The following is a 19,298-nucleotide window of genomic DNA, read 5'->3' on the forward strand; positions in this document are numbered from 1 at the left end:
AGGAACCAAAGGGATAGCCCTGCAATAGACCTGGCTCTCTCCCTAACTGCTCAGCCTATGCAAAAATCTCAATGGTAGATGATCGCATATCCTCGTTCCTCGACTGTATAACACCTGAACACCCTATAATAGTGAGGGGACACGACCACCGGCTCCCTATACTTGATACGGAGGGAGTCAGGGTCACCTGGGATCCAGCAAACAGGAAAATACAAATGAATGAACAAAACTTATCTGTAGAAGACTCAGTAGTAGCATCCAACATGCACACACTTCAGTAAGTTCTATAAACCGCAAAGTGATGCAGTATGGGAAGGGATTTAAAGGGATGCAATCAGTGCAACTACATGACAGCTGAGAGAGGCTAACGAGATGAGAAAATGAAAGCAAAACAAAAGTAACCTCAAGGAGGAGGTTCTGAAGGACGTCTGTCAGAGCTTCTCAGATGTCTGGTGGTGACACTACATTAGCTGAAAAAAAGAAGAACAAAAATAGCCAAAACGAAAATATATATATATATGGCAAAAAATCTGAATTTTATCTAACAGCGGACGTCCAACAGCCACCGCCAAGACATGACTTATTGGATGTCCGAACAGGCAACCAACAGCTCGTATATGGGAGAGTCTCTGAAGTAGATGAGAAAGTCAAGGCCGTTAACATGTGTATGTTTTGAGATATATAGATGGGTCAAGAGTGTTGGAAAGCAGACCCAATGTAGAATGGTGTAGGCAGGTAAGGTACCTTACATGGTCGGCACCTATGGAGGTTATCACTTCGTAGATTTCACCACAGTCCATTCTTGGGTCAGCGTGGGTGGCGTCTGTTTTCCTGGAGATCTGGATCCCTCTCGTGGCTGGATTAAGAACCACCTCTCCAGAAGGTTTCCAGCTTGAGATGGAGAAAGTAAAATAAAGTTAGTGCTATTTCTACTGACAATAAGTTTCACTGGGAAACCCCAGTGATATGGGATTCCATTCTCTCTCTGGAATGTGGTATATTTAGCAAACTCCCTCATCCTGGCAAGAGTTGCTGGAGAGAGAACAGCATAGAAAGAAACTTGTTTAAAATGCTCAGGAATGTCTTTTTTTCTTCTTGCTTACCTGAGAGCTTGTTTTTAAAACGGAATAAGTGAAAGCGAGCTAGTGCATCCCTGGGTGTGCTGGCCAGCATAGATTTGGGTTTCTGGACTCTGTGCGACCTATCTATAAGGCTCCATTCAGATATACGTAAATGTTTTACGGATCCACAATGACATATGGCCGGCACAATAATGGAATAATGGAAAATACCTATTCTTGTCTGCTATTGCGGACAAGAATAGGACATGTTGTATTTTTTGTGGGGCCGCGGAACGGAAGTGCAGATGAGGACAGCACACTGTGGAATGAATAAAGACCCAATTCTGGAGAGAGTCCTCTTTAATGTCTTCAGGGATATTTCTGAGTCTGATTTTATTCCTTCTAGACCAAGGATGGCCAACCTGAGGCTCTCCAGCTGTTACAAAACTACAACTCTCAGCCTACAGCAACAGCATGGTGGGAGTTGTAGTTTTACAACAGCTGGGGAGCCACAGGTTGGCCAGCCCTATTCTAGACCTATCCTCAAAGTCTACTAATTGCAGTTTCATGGCATACTATACTATGTCTCATTATAGAAATCCACTAGGGAGTTGTGTGCTTCCTTACATTCCTCCATCTTTTTCTAAAGGTGTGCAGAGCGATCCCCAATGGCCGTGATATCTGCCCTTATATTGTTTAAGGCTGACTGAATATCTAAGTGTATAGAACTTTTCAGGTCTGCCATTAAATCTTGCATAACAGACAGGGTCAGCCTATCATGTTGTATTAGGTCTCAGATTTGCCCCTGCTGTAGAGCTTTGGGCAGACCCCCATACTAACATAACTAGTTTTACTTGAAGGGGAAATATGTCCTACCAACTCCTCATGGACCTGCTGCCTTGTGGTGCGCTTGTTGCTGGAGTTCATTGGTGTCTGTGCTGCCTCTCGCATGTGCAGGGGCCATCTTGGATCAGTGCTACTGTGAAGAAAGAGGTAAGTTTTGTGGGGAAACCGGGGTTTTTCTTCATCCTCGTCATCTGCAGTGTATTCCTGCTGGTGAGTGGATGGAGAGGGGTCTGCTCCAGCGCAGTTGGGGTGCCTCTGGGGTGCTTTATATTGATGTACTTGGCTATAGCTTATGGAGCTCAGCTATGCTGCTTCTGCTTAGTTCTGCATCCACTTCTGCCCTGAATTTCTCTATATTTTTGAGTCGCAGTAAATCATATGATTTCCAGCTGAAAAGTATCAGCCTAAAACCCCTAAAAACAAGAAATGTAAAATCAAAGAGGGTTCGTTATTTTAGAGTCATTCATCCTCTAGGTGAGATCTGTAAGGAATAAGGACTTGAATAATGCAAGTCTTATAATCTGTTCTACTGGATATAATAAGAATTATGTCATAAATGTGAATTATAGAAGGAGAGTTATGTGGTTGTAGGTCTGGATGGAATGTATCTCATCAGGATGTAAAATGCTCATTGTTTATACTGATTCTCACATGAAAAGGTCTCGGAGTCTCCCAGGAATCTCTTACAGATGCTAAATAGGAGTGTGAACAATAGGTCTCTACCCTGCAAATACAGTGTGTAAATGAAGGACCATCTCAGGAGGCCAGAAAATGCTAAACTTGTTGATTAGAAGGTGTGGCCATTATTCTTCTATTACATATTGTAATGAGGCAAGCCAGATCTGATAATGAAAGGTTTCAATGATTATGAAGGTGGGACTGGGCGTCTCCTGGGGGAAGAGGAGGAGCAGATAGCAGTAGCCACCAAAGGGGTATAATAGACCCAAGCATGGCTCAGAAAGCTAGAATTCACCAAGGGAATTTACTCAGATCACTTACTTGCTGAGGAGAAATTACTGACTGAAATCCTGAGTGTGGAGGGTCCATGTCTGGTAAGTGTCACTGAACTGAGTAAGTGGAAGGAAATATAAGATATTGTAATCTGTGCTGTGTATAAGGACAACGTGTCTCTGTAATGTCTCTTCTGTATGTCTCCATATAAATCTCCATTTAACTCTCATCATAACTGGACACTGATTTTCCACCGTTTACAATACACATTTTCTACACTTCTTCTTGTATTTCATTTCTTGCTCTGAACCTTAGAATCAGACCCAGTAAGAGGGAGGAAATTCTTACAATGGGAATAACTTTTTCCTGGAGGTTCAGTGATGGCAGCAGTGACTGGTGATTGTCCGCACAGTAGTGTGTAAGTGATTGTACACGCAGTGTCCATACATGTGATAGTACATACCTGTAACTGTGCAGACACAGACAATCACTGATCCTGACTGCCATCACTGGATCACACCAAATAACCAATATTAGATGAAAAGAGGCTTAGTGATAGGGATAATCTATAATATATTTTCTGGGTTTTTTTTACGGTTATTTTTACCGTAGATATTTTTATTTCCCGCATCTCTGAAGGTATCTGTTTATAGTTTTATAATGAAGGTCTCTATACAGAAAGCACCCATAACAGTGTATATACTATAGTCCCAAAATCAACAATTGGATATTATATTTAAAAATGACCATAAAGCAGCCCAGAATGTTGCCTTTTCAATGAAATTAATTATTAAGAACAGGAGCTACTGAAGGACAATCTCCCAATTTGAAATTATATAAAACTAAGGTAAAAAATAAATGACGAAATGGGCTTTATGGTGATTATTATTACTATTATTATTAATCATTGATTTATATTCCATCTAAATCCTAGGACTAGACCAATATGATATAAAATTTATATAAAATGGCGTACATAACCAATTTTAATCAGAAAACGGGTTGTAGTGATTTTTCAGTATAACGTTATATTTCAAAGCCTCATTTCTCCACCTGTAGTAGTTGTCCCCATTGGGTCCATGTGCCAGTCTCTAGGGGCAGTTGGGATCCTCATTGTCCATATTAATAAAATAAAATAATTGAGAATACTGAAATATTACTTTATAATAAATCCATTACCAGATCCCTCTCATTATTTATAATGGCACTCTGCGAGCTGGGTTCCTCTTGTCATTTCTTCATGAGCTCCGTTCCTAGCTCAGATCTCACCAGTTGTATAGAGGATGGGGATCAATAACAGGTAGAGCAGAGAGGAGGCTGAGGTCTGCTTAATCATTTTTTTTTAATGAAAGACTGAGATATGTGCTTTCTACACCCATACATAAAAATCGTCCCGTGTGCCACACAAAAACTTGCACAAGGTCATGGTTAGGGATAAGTAAATCGACTTCAGATAAAACATCCAAAGTCGATTTGCATAAAACTTCGCTCTAATATTGTACGGAGCAAGAGCTCCGTACAGTATTAGAATGTATTGGCTCCAATGAGCAGAAGTTATTGCTAGAGAGACTACGCATAATAACTTAATAAATTAATTTGTACTGTAAAAAACCATTGCCCGAACTCAGGTTCGGTTCCAAGTGGTACCTTGGAACCAAACCCTAGTTCGGGAAATGTTTTTTTACAGTACATCCGAAGTTGATGGTTTAGGGTTTGTCGACCAGTTGTCCCTTGTCACTAGGACTTGCGAGGCAAGTAGACTGGGACAGGGGTGCGGGTTGAGCTCAGTGGTCACTTCCCCACTCCTCTGTGTGTGTGACACCATCGAAGGCCTTCTCCATAAGAGAAGGGCCTCCATAAACCAATCCCAATACCTTTGGGCCAGAATGCTCCTGCAAGGGTCTGAGACTAGTGGCCATCCCTCAACTAAAGCTGGAGAAGCACCAATCTTGCTCTAGCTTACACCTGACTGTCATCCCAGGTGTTGGCCAGGAGTCAAAAGAGACCAAGGGATTTTGCAGGGGAATGTGGAAAGTAAACATAAAAAATAAGTAAGTGAATGTGTGCCAGTTACAGCCCGGACATTCTGCCAGAATAATAAAAATTCCTCTTCTTACCCCACGCCATAAAGTTGGCAAAGATAGAGGTGAGCACGCTCAAAATGGGAAAAAGTGAAGTATGTGCAAATGTGCCATCACTCAGTAGGCTGCCACTCACAGTGAGTTCAGGCACCCCAGGGTCACGACTCCTGGGGTACTTCTGCACCTGGGGAATTTTTTCAGTATGTAATAACTAATTATGCAATCAATAAAACTGCCATAAAAAAGATATTGGATATTGACAAGAGTAAACAATACTTTCGCAATCAATGCCAGATGGCTGCTGCCAATGATGCTTCTGCATGTGTTAAACTGAATTTGCTGACAGATTTCTCTTAATCAATGCATTTAATTTCTTATTAGCAAACAGAATGCATAACTTTGGTACATTTTTTATCTGTTACTGTTATATTTTAACTTTTTGTGTGTAATTAGGAAAAAGAGAACCTTTTATCTTATAAAAATGATTTGTTTTTCCAGGAGAAGACTGGATGAAAGGCTTTCAAGGTCATCTAATTGTAACTTAAAACAGAATGTAATCAATCACAGCTTGTAATCAATCACAGCTTAGCAATAACCCAACTGGACGTAATCTGGGTGTGATGTCTGCAAGTTCTGACTATGGGAGAGATTTGAAAAATAAATTTTATATTTCTGTGCACAAAGAAATTCAGAAAGATGAACGACCATTTTCATGTTCAGAAAGAGAGAAAATGTTTAATGTGTTATCAAGTTTTGCTGAACATCAGAGAAATCCCACAGGAGAGAAGCCTTATTCATGTTCAGAATGTGAGAAGACTTTTACTGTGAAATCATATCTTCTTCAACATCTCAGAATTCACACAGGAGAGAAGCCAATTTCATGTTTAGAATGTGGAAAAGGTTTTACTAAGAAATACAATCTTGTAGAACACCAGAAGACTCACACAGGAGAGAAACCATTTTCATGTCAGGAATGTGGGAAGTTGTTTAAGCGTAAACATCATCTAGAACCACATATGAGAAGTCACACAGGAGAGAAGCCATTTTTATGTTCGGAATGTGGGAAGTGGTTTAAGAGTCAGCATCATCTTAATATACACCTGAGAACTCATACTGGGGTTAAGCCATATTCATGTTCAGAATGTGAAAAATATTTTGCTGACAAAGCTTGTCTTGTTAAACATCTCCGCATTCACACAGGGGAGAAGCCATTTTCATGTTCTGAATGTGGATAGTGTTTTACTCAGAAACCAAGTCTTTTGATACATCTGAGAACTCACACAGGAGAGAAGCCATTTTCATGTCTGGAATGTGGGAAATGTTTTAATGATAAATCCAGTCTTGTGCAACACCAGAAAATTCACACAGGAGAGATGCCATTTCCATGTCCTGAATGTAGGAAGTCATTTAAACGTAAACATCATCTTGAGACCCATCTGAGAACTCATACAAAAGAGAAGCCATTTCAATGTCCTGAATGTAAGAAGTGTTTCAGTCATAAACCAGATTTTGACATACATCAAAGAATTCACACAGGACAGAAGCCATGTTCATGTACTGAATGTGGAAAGTTTTTTACAGAGAAATCAAGTCTTGTGAGACATCTGAAAACTTACACAGGGGAGAAGCCATTTTCATGTCCTGAATGTGCAGTGTTTTACTGAGAAATCAAGTCGTGTGAGACACCTGGGAAGTCACACAGGAGAAAAGCCATTTTAATATACAGAATGTAGGAAACATTTTAGCTATAGATCAAGTCTAGTGAGATATCTGAAAATTCTTATGAGGGAGTACCCCATTTCCTTAACAGTGATCTCCAAAGTCCCCTGCTCCCTTAACAGTAACCTCCATAGTTCCTGCATCTTTAACAGTGACCTCCACAATGGCTCGCACCCTTAACCACTTTCATACCCGGCCATTTACTCCCTTCCTGACCAGGCTTAATTTAGAAAATCTGACATGTGTCACTTTATGTGGTAATAATCTCTCTGCTTTTGTGACAGATAGTGATGCCTCATAAAATATTCATTAATTAACATTCCCCATATATCTACTTTATGTGGGCATCATTTTGGTAATTAAATTGTATTTTTTTAGGACATTAGAAGATTTTGGATTTTTTTAACTATTTTTGAAACTCTTAAGAAAATTACCAAAGTAACATTTTTTAAGGACCAGTTCAGTTCTGAAGTCACTGTGTGGGGCTTACATTATGGAAACCAGCCATGAATGACCCCATTGTAGAAGCTACACCCCTCAAGTTACTCAAAACTTATTTTATAAACTTTGTTAACCCTTTAGATGTTCCACAAGAATTAAAGGAAAGTGGAGATGAAATTTCAAAATTTCACATTTTTGAGAGATTTTCCATTTTAATCCATTTTTTTCTTTAACACATCTAATGTTAACAGCCAAACAAAACTTAATATTTATTACCCTGATTCTGCGGTTTACATAAACACCCCAAATGTGGTTGTAAACTGATGTAAGGGCACATGGCAGGTTGCAGAAGAATAGAAGCGCCATATGGCTTTTGGAAAGCAGATTTTGCTGGACTGGTTTTTAGATGCTTAATTAAAAAAATCTGACATGTGTCACTTTATGTGGTAATAACTTTGGAATGCTTATATTTATTCAAACCATTCAGAGACTGTTTTCCCGTGACACATTGTACTTCATGTTAATCGTACATTTAGGTCAATATGTTTTATTTTTATTTATAAAAAAAATACGAAAGGTAATGAAAATTTGAAAGAATTCACTGTTTTCTAAATTTGAATCTCTCTGCCTTTAAGACAGATAGAGATGCCTCATAAAATATAAATTAATTAACATTCCCCAAAAAGTGTCCCATTTTGGAAACTAGGGGATGAGGTGCCAGTGTTGGCACTATTTTTATTTTTTACAACATTCATCTGTCAGTGTAGATCATGTGTTATTTTTATACAGCAGGTTGTTATGGACGCAATTATATCAAAAATGTCTACTTTGCTTGTTTGTTTCAGTCTTACATAATAAAGCATTTTTGAAAAAAATATATGTTTTTGTGTCTCCATTTTCTGAATGCCATTTTTTTATTTTTCTGTCGATCGTCTTGTACAGGGGCTCATTTTTTGCAGGGAGAGTTGACGGTTTTATTTGTACCATTTTTGGATACATATGATTTTTTTGATCATTCATTATTACACTTTATGGGGCAAAGTGACCCAAAAATTGGTTGTTTTAGCAGTTTATATTTACTTATTTTTACAGTGTTCACCTGAGAGGTTCGATCATGAGACATTATAGAGCAGATCCATACGGATATGGCAATACCTAATAGATATACTTTTTCTTATTTATTTAAGTTTTACACAATATTAGCATTTTTGAAACAAAAGAAATTATGTCTTCGTGTCTCCATAGGCACATACACCCCCTGAGGAAGCTTATTTGAAACGTGTGTTGGGGCTCATTGGCTCACTATTTTGGTATTTATTGATGGTATTTTCTATTTATTATATTACAACTTATTGTCCATGTACATTGTATTTTATGCACTTTGCACTTTAAATGTATGTACTGAATCTGGCTCCCACATTTCCACTCGATTACATTTAATTTCATCCATTGACCTCCCTTGGATTGTTGAATCCTTTTCTCAGGCTCCCTCTCCGGCCTGGAACCCTCATACCCCGCCATCCTTGATCACCATGGTAGGCGCATAAATGAACATAGAAAGTTAATAGAGAAGATATCCAATTTGATCGTGGACATCACAGGGACATGCAACATGGTGGAGCAGTATGTGTGCACACGCCTACACGAACTGAATGATGGGTCTGCCCCCTTCAACTTCTGGGTCTCCAAATTGGGCACATGGCCTGAGCTTGCCCTTTAAGCCTTAGAGGTTCTGGCCTGCCCTGCAGCCAGTGTGTTGTCTGAACGTGTGTTTAGCACGACTGGAGGGTGTTATCACAGGTTATATTTCCCAATGTTTTGGGGTGTACTCTAATTTAAAAATAAATAAATAAATTTAAAACCCAAAAACTGTAGGCTACCTCCTCCTCCAAAAAAACGGCTGTCGCCAGCCAAGGTGTGCACCGCACGGCTTCAAAATTACAAACTCCTATAAATGCACAGCACGCCAGCGGTGATGTTTATACAAAATATTTTATTAAACATATATGCAAAAAATATATACAATACATAATAAAACCCAGAAGGGAAATACAGACAAGTGTGGATGAACAGTACCCCCTATGGCCAGTATATATATCAATGCATGCTTGTAACAAATTTCCACTGTCCATGTGGTGCATCGTAAACCCCCGCAAACATGCTGCAGATAATGATGAATCAAATCAGAGAATAATAATAGATGTATCAAAAATTATGTCAGTCAACATAAAAAAATATATCAACAAACTCCAAGAAGGAGTCACCACAGTGACAATATAGTCATATCCCAGATGTAATACCACACTGGGAGGCTGAGGAGACCCTAGAGCATAGATGATACGCAGCACAGCAGGGGCACCGGTGATCACATAAGCAGCATCAAAGGCATAAAAAGTACATAGCAATGAAATAACCAACCTGGATGGGGGGAAAAACCCGACGACCGTTTCGCTCTCTGGCTTTTTCAGAGGGCACAATGAACATCTCCATCCTTATATCCCAGTCCTTTCTCACTAGCTGCACCTGTGAGATATGATCACACCGCCGGCCCCCAGCATGCGTGCCGTCATCGCAGCGCACGCCCCTAGGTTAGATCACAGGTCATGGGGGCAGAGAGGCCCCTCCCCCCGGCCCGCGTCACAGGCACGTGACCGGAAGTGGGCAGAACACACCCCAGATAATCACATGACCCACGCTGGGCATCCGCAGCTGCCAGGCAACCACCTACAGGCGACCGGAGGACAGAATCAGCCAGCCTGTCTCCCCTGTTCACAAATATGTGCAGCAGTCAGATGGATACTAACAGGGCAAGCCAATCACTGACGCCGTGCTGCATTCTCCATTATATAAAAGATCTATCCTAGCGACCAATGTATAGTTATTGAACCGATGAAAAATGTTATATACAAAAAGTTGATTAAACATTATTGAGTGTAAAGCAAAAGTGGTCATTATACAATATAATATAATATACATACTCCTAATATACAACGTATCTCTCAGAAAGCCCCAATGAACCCTCTCAAACGCCTTCTCTGCATCCATGTCTCCATATTATATCCAGGAGGTCTATAAATCTTCTGGTACCGTCAGATATATGTCTATTTTTCACAAATCCAACCTGGTCATTATTTATTAAAGTAGGCAAAATATCTACCAATCTATTGGACAATGATTTAGAAAAGATCTTGAGATCGGAATTGAGTAACGATATGGGGCAGAAATTTGCTGGAGTGTCGGGAGGTTTGCCTGCTTTGGGAAGTGTGACTATTAGGGCTGAGAGCATTTCCTTGGGAATGGGATTGCCTCCAAAGAATTGATGGAATCATTCCTTCAGGTATGGAGAGAATATCGGGGAAAATGTCTTGTAGTACTCATTGGTTAACCCGTCTGGCCCTGGTGATTTGTTTAGTTTGAGAGAGGTTATTACTTGAGTGATTTCATCAATATGGATATCTGTGTTTAATATATCTAATTGTTCTGATAATTATTGGGGAAGAGAGATTTTTTCAGGAAGGTGTTAATTATCTCTTCAGTAGGTTGAGGAGTATCAGCGTCTAGGGCGAAGATTATACAATTTAGAGGAGTATGAGGCGAATTCATCAGCTATTTCTTGTGGATTCATAATTTTCTTACCTGCTCTGCCATATAAAAAGGGGATCCTACATTTGGCAGATTTAGCCTTAATCATGTTTGCTAAAGATTTATTAGCTCTGTTTCCGCAACAGTAATACATGGATTTGGATTTTCGGAGGTAGAACTCAAATCTGGATTGCATTAAGGCATGTATTGCATATCTTAATTTGGAGAGATGTTTTATTGTCACGCTCTACATGTCTAATCTGGCCTATGAGTAGTTTGATCTTTTGATTTCTCTTTCTCTTTTGCAAAGAATAGTATTTTAGAAAGATACCCCTCATGACCGCTTAGTGAGTGCACCAGATCGCGGACAACGAGATCTCAGATGAGTTATTAAGAGTAAAATATTCCTGCAGAGCGGTGCAGAATAGAGGTAAGTATTCAGGGTTATTCAAAATGAAATCATTCAATCTCCACGGGGCTCACGAGGGAGAGTATTATATATTAGTATAGAGGTAAGGGCATGGTTGGACCAAGTTATGGTACCGATTAGGGATAAGTGAATCGACTTTGGATGAAACATCCGAAGTCGATTCACATAAAACTTTGCTCTAATACTGTATGGAGCAGGAGCTCTTTACAGTATTAGAATGTATTAGCTCCGATGAGCCGAAGTTATTGCTATTGTAGTGGTACCTTGGAACCAAGCTCGAGTTCAGGAAATGTTTTTTTACAGTACAAATAAATTTATTAAGTTATCGGGCGAACTCTCGCGAGACTTCGCAAAGCAATAACTTTGAGAGCCAAAACATTCTAATACTGTACGGAGCTCCTGATATTTTATGCGAATCAACTTCGGATATCTAATGAAATTATATTTTGTAGTAGTCTTTTATCGACTAATACCATATCTATGCGGGAGTATAAGTTAAGGGGGCTTGAGAAAAAAGTTAAGTCACCCCTGCTTTTTTCTTTTCAGGGAGGGAGTAAAAAATATGAGGAAAGCGCCTATTTTAAAGCCAGAACTATCTTTAGGCAATAAATTGGTTTCCTGGGCACCTAGAATGTCACAATATAAGCCATATCAGGTACCTAATAACACGCCCATAAACCCCTGTGAATGCCATGTAAAATGTACAATACTACATAGAACAATAGAGTGCAAAGATACGTCAATAAATCAGAAGCAGGTAATGACATGTCACCCTAGAAAAAAACCTGAATAAACGACAAAGTAAAACTTTTAAGAAACCATTCAGTCTCTAGTAGATCACCAAACCCAGTCACAATTGCCATGTGTAGGGTGGAAGAGAGGGGGGAGATCCAGTTTGCGATGTAAAAACAACTACATTAGCTGAAAAGAAGAAGAACAAAAATAGCAAAAACGAAAATATATATATATGTGGCAAAAAATCAGAATTTAATCTAACAGCGGACGTCCAACAGCCACCGCCAAGACATGACTTATTGGATGTCCGAACAGGCAACCAACAGCTCGTATATGGGAGAGTCTCTGAAGTAGATGAGAAAGTCAAGGCTGTTAACATGTGTGTGTTTTGAGATATACAGGTCCTTCTAAAATAAAATTAGCATATTGTGATAAAGTTCATTATTTTCTGTAATGCACTGATAAACATTAGACTTTCATATATTTTAGATTCATTACACACAACTGAAGTAGTTCAAGCCTTTTATTGCTTTAATATTGGTGATTTTGGCATACAGCTCATGAAAACCCCAAATTCCTATCTCTAAAAATTAGCATATCATGAAAAGGTTCTCTAAACGAGCTATTAACCTAATCATCTGAATCAACTAATTAACTCTAAACACCTGCAAAAGATTCCTGAGGCTTTTAAAAACTCCCAGCCTGGTTCATTACTCAAAACCGCAATCATGGGTAAGACTGCCGACCTGACTGCTGTCTAGAATGCCATCATTGACACCCTCAAGCAAGAGGGTAAGACACAGAAAGAAATTTCTGAACGAATAGGCTGTTCCCAGAGTGCTGCATCAAGGCACCTCAGTGGGAAGTCTGTGGGAAGGAAAAAGTGTGGCAGAAAACGCTGCACAACGAGAAGAGGTGACCGGACCCTGAGGAAGATTGTGGAGAAGGACCGATTCCAGACCTTGGGGGACCTGCGGAAGCAGTGGACTGAGCCTGGAGTAGAAACATCCAGAGCCCCCGTGTACAGGCGGGTGCAGGAAATGGGCTACAGGTGCCGCATTCCCCAGGTCAAGCCACTTTTGAACCAGAAACAGCGGCAGAAGCGCCTGACCTGGGCTACAGAGAAGCAGCACTGGACTGTTGCTCAGTGGTCCAAAGTACTTTTTTCGGATGAAGGCAAATTTTGCATGTCATTCGGAAATCAAGGTGCCAGAGTCTGGAGGAAGACTGGGGAGAGGGAAATGCCAAAATGCCTGAAGTCCAGTGTCAAGTACCCACAGTCAGTGATGGTCTGGGGTGCCATGTCAGCTGCTGGTGTTGGTCCACTGTGTTTTATCAAGGGCAGGGTCAATGCAGCTAGCTATCAGGAGATTTTGGAGCACTTCATGCTTCCATCTGCTGAAAAGCTTTATGGAGATGAAGATGTCATTTTTCAGCACGACCTGGCACCTGCTCACAGTGCCAAAACCACTGGTAAATGGTTTACTGACCATGGTATTACTGTGCTCAATTGGCCTGCCAACTCTCCTGACCTGAACCCCATAGAGAATCTGTGGGATATTGGGAAGAGAAAGTTGAGAGACGCAAGACCCAACACTCTGGATGAGCTTAAGGCCGCTATCGAAGCATCCTGGGCCTCCATAACACCTCAGCAGTGCCACAGGCTGATTGCCTCCATGCCACGCCGCATTGAAGCAGTCATTTCTGCAAAAGGATTCCCGACCAAGTATTGAGTGCATAACTGAACATAATTATTTGAAGGTTGACTTTTTTTGTATTAAAAACACTTTTCTTTTATTGGTCGGATGAAATGTGCTAATTTCTTTAGATAGGAATTTTGGGTTTTCATGAGCTGTATGCCAAAATCATCAATATTAAAGCAATAAAAGGCTTGAACTACTTCAGTTGTGTGTAATGAATCTAAAATATATGAAAGTCTAATGTTTATCAGTACATTACAGAAAATAATGAACTTTATCACAATATGCTAATTTTTTTAGAAGGACCCGTATAGATGGGTCAAGAGTGTTGGAAATCAGACCCAATGTAGAATGGTGTAGGCAGGTAAGTTACCTTACATTATCGGCACCTATGGAGGTTATCACTTCGTAGATTTCACCACAGTCCATTCTTGGGTCAGCGTGGGTGGCGTCTGTTTTCCTGGAGATCTGGCTCCCTCTCGAGGCTGGAGTAAAGACCACCTCTCCAGAAGGTTTCCAGCTTGAGATGGAGAAAGTAAAATAAAGTTAGTGCCATTTCTACTGACAATATGTTTGACTGGGAAACCCAAGCGATTTGGGATTCCATTCTCTCTCTGGATTGTGGTATATTTAGCAAACTCCCTCATCCTGGCTAGAGTTGCTGGAGAGAGAACAGCATAGAAAGAAACTTGTTTAAAATGCTCAGGAATGTCTTTTTTTCTTCTTGCTTACCTGAGAGCTTGTTTTTAAAATGGAATAAGTGAAAGCGAGCTAGTGGATCCCTGGGTGTGCTGGCCAGCATATATTTGGGTTTCTGGACTCTTTGTTACCTATCTATAAGGCTCCATTCAGATATCCATAAATGTTTTACGGATCCACAATGGCACATGGCCGGCACTATAATGGAAATTACCTATTCTTGTCTGCTATTGCGGACTAGAATAGGACATGCTCTACTTTTTTGTGGGGCCGCGGAACGGAAGTGCAGATGAGGACAGCACACCGTGGAATGGATAAAGACCCAATTCTGGAGAGAGTCCTCTTTAATGTCTTCAGGGATATTTCTGAGTCTGATATTATTCCTTCTAGACCAAGGATGGCCAACCTGAGGCTCTCCAGCTGTTACAAAACTACAACGCCCAGCATGCCCAGACTGCCTACAGGTATCAGCCTACAGCAAAGCATGGTGGGAGTTGTAGTTTTACAACAGCTGGAGAGCCACAGGTTGGCCAGCCCTATTCTAGACCTATCCTCAAAGTCTACTAATTGCAGTTTCATGGCAGCAGCCTCATACTATGTCTCATTATAGGTCAGTAATAATATAGGTTGGCTCACAGTATTTTTGCATAAAAGTTTTATTAGTACACTAAATCAAATATTAAAAATTAATAATTAACCAGCTTTGTGCCATCATATCAGCATACATACATGAATGAATGTGTACAAATAGGTAAATATGTGCGGAGCTCACGCACAAACCTAGATGATTGAAGTACTCCTAAGAATAGGACCAAATGGCTACAGTGAGGCTGCAAGAGATATTCACTTAAATTGAACCGCTTGAATGTTCAGGACATAAGTGTCAATTTGCCGGATAGTTGAAACAAAAGTTGCAGAACGTCTTTGCTGAAATTGCCACAAGAAAGGTTCTCTATTCAAGTGTCCTGTAACAGATCATAACCGCACTTGTTTGACAATGTTCCACTTACTGTTTGCTTGTGGAGCAAGACTTCAGACCCGCTCGCTCAGCGTCTCACTCACTCAGCATCCCACGTGTCCAGCCAGATAGTCGATCGCTGGTTAATGACGTAGACGCCTAAAGCCGTCAAGCCCACGGAAGCTGGTTGAGCTGAGCTGAGCTGAGCTGGTGATTGCCTGAACCTGTCAGGCCAGCAGCAGTGGATACAACAGGATTTTACCTTAAATTAGCGGTAATGTTGAGTATAATGTCACAGGTTTTTAATCCACTTTAGGGATAGTTGGTGGATGCAAAACCTTTCAAGCGGTCTGGGACGTCTTCAAATACTTGTAAAAGTTGAAAAATTGGAGATTGAAGAAAGTCTTCTTCTTGCTTGTTTTGTAAAAAACCGCACCAGTAGCCTTGGTCTCTATACACACTAGACGCGTTTCGGAAACAAGTTCCTTCCTCAGTAGATAATCATAGAATGCTGACATTCTATGTCTCATTATAGAAATCCACTAGGGAGTTGTGTGTTTCCTTACATTCCTCCATCTTTTTCTAAAGGTGATCAGAGCGATCCCCAATGGCCGTGATGTCTGCCCTTATAGTGTTTAAGGCTGACTGAATATCTGAGTGTATAGAACTTTTCAGGTCTGCCATTAAATCTTGCATAGCAGACAGGGTCATCCTATCATGTTCAGAGCTTGTATTAGGGCTCAGATTTGCCCCTGGTGTAGAGCTTTGGGCAGACCCCCATACTAACATAACTAGTTTTACTTGCAGGGGAAATATGTTCTACCAACTCCTCATGGACCTGCTGCCTTGTGGTGCGTTTGTTGCTGGAGTTCATTGGTGTCTGTGCTGCCTCTCGCATGTGCCGGGGGCCATCTTGGATCAGCGCTACTGTGAAGAAAGAGGTAAGTTTTGTGGGGGAACCAGGGTTTTTCTTCATCCTCGTCATCTGCGGTGTATTCCTGGTGGTGAGTGGATGGAGAGGGGTCTGCTCCAGCTCAGTTGGGGTGCCTCTGGGGTGCTTTATATTGATGTACTTGGCTATAGCTTATGGAGCTCAGCTATGCTGCTTCTGCTTAGTTCTGCATCCACTTCTGCCCTGAATTTCTCTATATTTTTGAGTCGCAGTAAATCATATGATTTCCAGCTGAAAAGTATCAGCCTAAAACCCCTTAAAACAAGAAATGTAAAATCAAAGAGGGTTCGTTATTTTAGAGTCATTCATCCTCTAGGTGAGATCTGTAATGAATAAGGACTTGAATAATGCAAGTATTATAATCTGTTCTACTGGATATAATAAGAATTATGTCATAAATGTGAATTATAGATGGAGAGTCATTTAGTTGTAGGTCTGGATGGAATGTATCTCATCAGGATGTAAAATGCTCATTGTTTACACTGATTCTTACATGAAAAGGTCTCGGAGTCTCCCAGGAATCTCTTACAGATGCTAAATAGGAGTGTGAACAATAGGTCTCCACCCTGGAAATACAATGTGTAAATAAAGAACCATCTCAGGAGGCCAGAAAATGCTAAACTTGGTGTGGCCATTATTCTTCTATTACATATTGTAATGAGGCAAGCCAGATCTGATAATGAAAGGATTCAATGATTATGAAGGTGGGACTGGGCGCCTCCTGGGGGAAGAGGAGGAGCAGATAGCTATAGCCACCAAAGGGGTATAATAGACCCAAGCATGGCTCAGAAAGCTAGAATTCACCAAGGGAATTTACTCACATCACTAACTTGCTGAGGATAAAATACTGACTGAAGTCCTGAGTGTGAGGAGGGTCCATGTCTGGTAAGTGTCACTGAACTGACTGTAAGTGGAAGGAATTATAAGATATTGTAATCTGTGCTGTGTATAAGGACAATGTGTCTCTGTCTGTAATGTCTCCTGTGTATGTCTCCATGTAAATCTCCATTTAACTCCCATCAAAACTGGACACTGACTTTCCACCTTTTACAATACACATTTTCTACACTTCTTGTATTTCATTTCTTGCTCTGAACCTTATAATCAGACCCAGTAAGAGGGAGGAAATTCTTACAATGGGAATAACTCTTTCCTGGAGGTTCAGTGATGGCAGCAGTGACTGGTGATTGTCCGCACAGTAGTGTGTAAGTAATTGTACACGCAGTGTCTATACATGTGATAGTACATACCTGTAACTGTGCCGGGAACATGGACAATAACCGGTCCTGACTGCCATCACTGGATCACACCAAATAACCAATAATAGATGAAAAGAGGCTTAGTTATAGGGATAATCTATAATATATTGTCAGATTTTTTTTTTCACTGTTATTTTTAACGTAGATATTTTTATATCCCTCATCTCTGAAGGTATCTGTTTATAGTTTTATAATGAAGGTCTCTATACAAAAAGCACCCATAACAGTGTATATACTATAGTCCCAAAATCAACAATTGGATATTATATTTAAAAATGACCATAAAGCAGCCCAGAATGTTGCCTTTTCAATGAAATGAATTATTAAGAACAGGAGCTACTGAAGGACAATCTCCCAATTTGAAATTATATAAAACTAAGGTAAAAAATAAATGACGAAATGGGCTTTATGGTGATTATTATTACTATTATTATTAATAATTGATTTATATTCCATCTAATTCCTGGGGCTAGACCAATATGATATACAATTTATATAAAATGGCGTACATAATCAATTTTAATCAGAAAACAGGTTGTAGTGATTTTCCAGTATAACATACATCAGACATACATCAAAGAATTCACACAGGACAGAAGCCATGTTCATGTAGTGAATGTGGAAAGTTTTTTACTGAGAAATCAAGTCTTGTGAGACATCTGAGAACTCACACAGGGGAGAAGCCATTTTCATGTCCTGAATGTGCAAAGTGTTTTACTGAGAAATCAAGTCGTGTGAGACACCTGGGAAGTCATACAGAATGTAGGTTTAATATACAGAATGCAGTTCATTGGTGTCTGTGCTGCCTCCTGCATGTGCCGGGGGTCATCTTGAATCGGTGCTACTGTGAAGAAAGAGTTGAGTTTTTTGGGGGAACCGGAGTTTTTTCTTCATCCTCGTCATCTCCAGTGTCTTCCTGGAGGTGAATGGGTGGAGAGGGGTCTGCTCCAGCGCAGTTGGGGTGCCTCTGGGGTGCTTTATAATGCTGTACTTGGCTATGGCTGCTGGAGCTCAGCTATGCTGCTTCTGCTTAGTTCTGCATCCAACTCTGCCCCGAATTTCTCTATATTTTTAAGTCGCAGTAAATCATATAATTTCCAGCTGAAAAGTATCAGCCTGACACCCCTAAAAACAAGAAATGTAAAATATATGTAAAATCAAAGAGGGTTCGTTGTTTCAGAGTCATTCATCCTCTAGGTGAGATCTGTAAGGAATAAGGACTTGGATAATGACAGTCTTATAATATGTTCTACTGGATATAATAAGGAGTATGCAATATATGTGAATTATAGATGGAGAGTCATGTGGTTGTAGGTCTGGATGGAATGTATCTCATCAGGATGTAAAATGCTCATTATTTACAAGTGTGAACAATAGGTCCTACCCTGCAAATACAATGTGTAAATGAAGCACCATCTCAGGAGGCCAGAAAATGCAAAACTTATTGATTAGAAGGTGTGGCCATTATTCTTCTATTACATATTGTACTGAGGGAAGCCAGATCTGATGATGAAAGGTTTGAATGATTATGAAGGTGGGACTGGTTGTCTACTGGAAGAAGAGGAGGGGCAGATAGTTATAGCCACCAAGGGGGTATAAAAGACCCACGCATGGCTCAGAAAGCTAGAAGTCACCAAAGGAATTTACTTGGATCACTGACTTGCTGAGGAGAAGATACTGACTGAAGTCCTGAGTGTGTGGAGTGTCCATGTCTGGTAAGTGTCTCTGAACTGACTGTAAATGGAAGGAATAATAAGATATTGTAATCTGTGCTGTGTATAAGGATAATGTGCCTCTGTCTGTAATGTCTCCTGTTTATATCTCAATGTAGATCTCCATATAGCTCCCATCATAACTGGACACTGATTTCCACCTTTTACAATA

General features: G+C 40.2%; 1 pseudogene; it reads left to right on the forward strand.

Moving 5' to 3' along the window:
• Positions 1 to 5,559: 5,559 nt before the first annotated feature.
• On the forward strand, positions 5,560 to 6,603 carry LOC122931799 (annotated as a pseudogene).
• Positions 6,604 to 19,298: the final 12,695 nt, after the last annotated feature.

Source organism: Bufo gargarizans, chromosome 3 (assembly GCF_014858855.1).
Source record: "Bufo gargarizans isolate SCDJY-AF-19 chromosome 3, ASM1485885v1, whole genome shotgun sequence".
In the NCBI taxonomy this organism is placed as follows: Eukaryota; Metazoa; Chordata; class Amphibia; order Anura; family Bufonidae; genus Bufo; species Bufo gargarizans.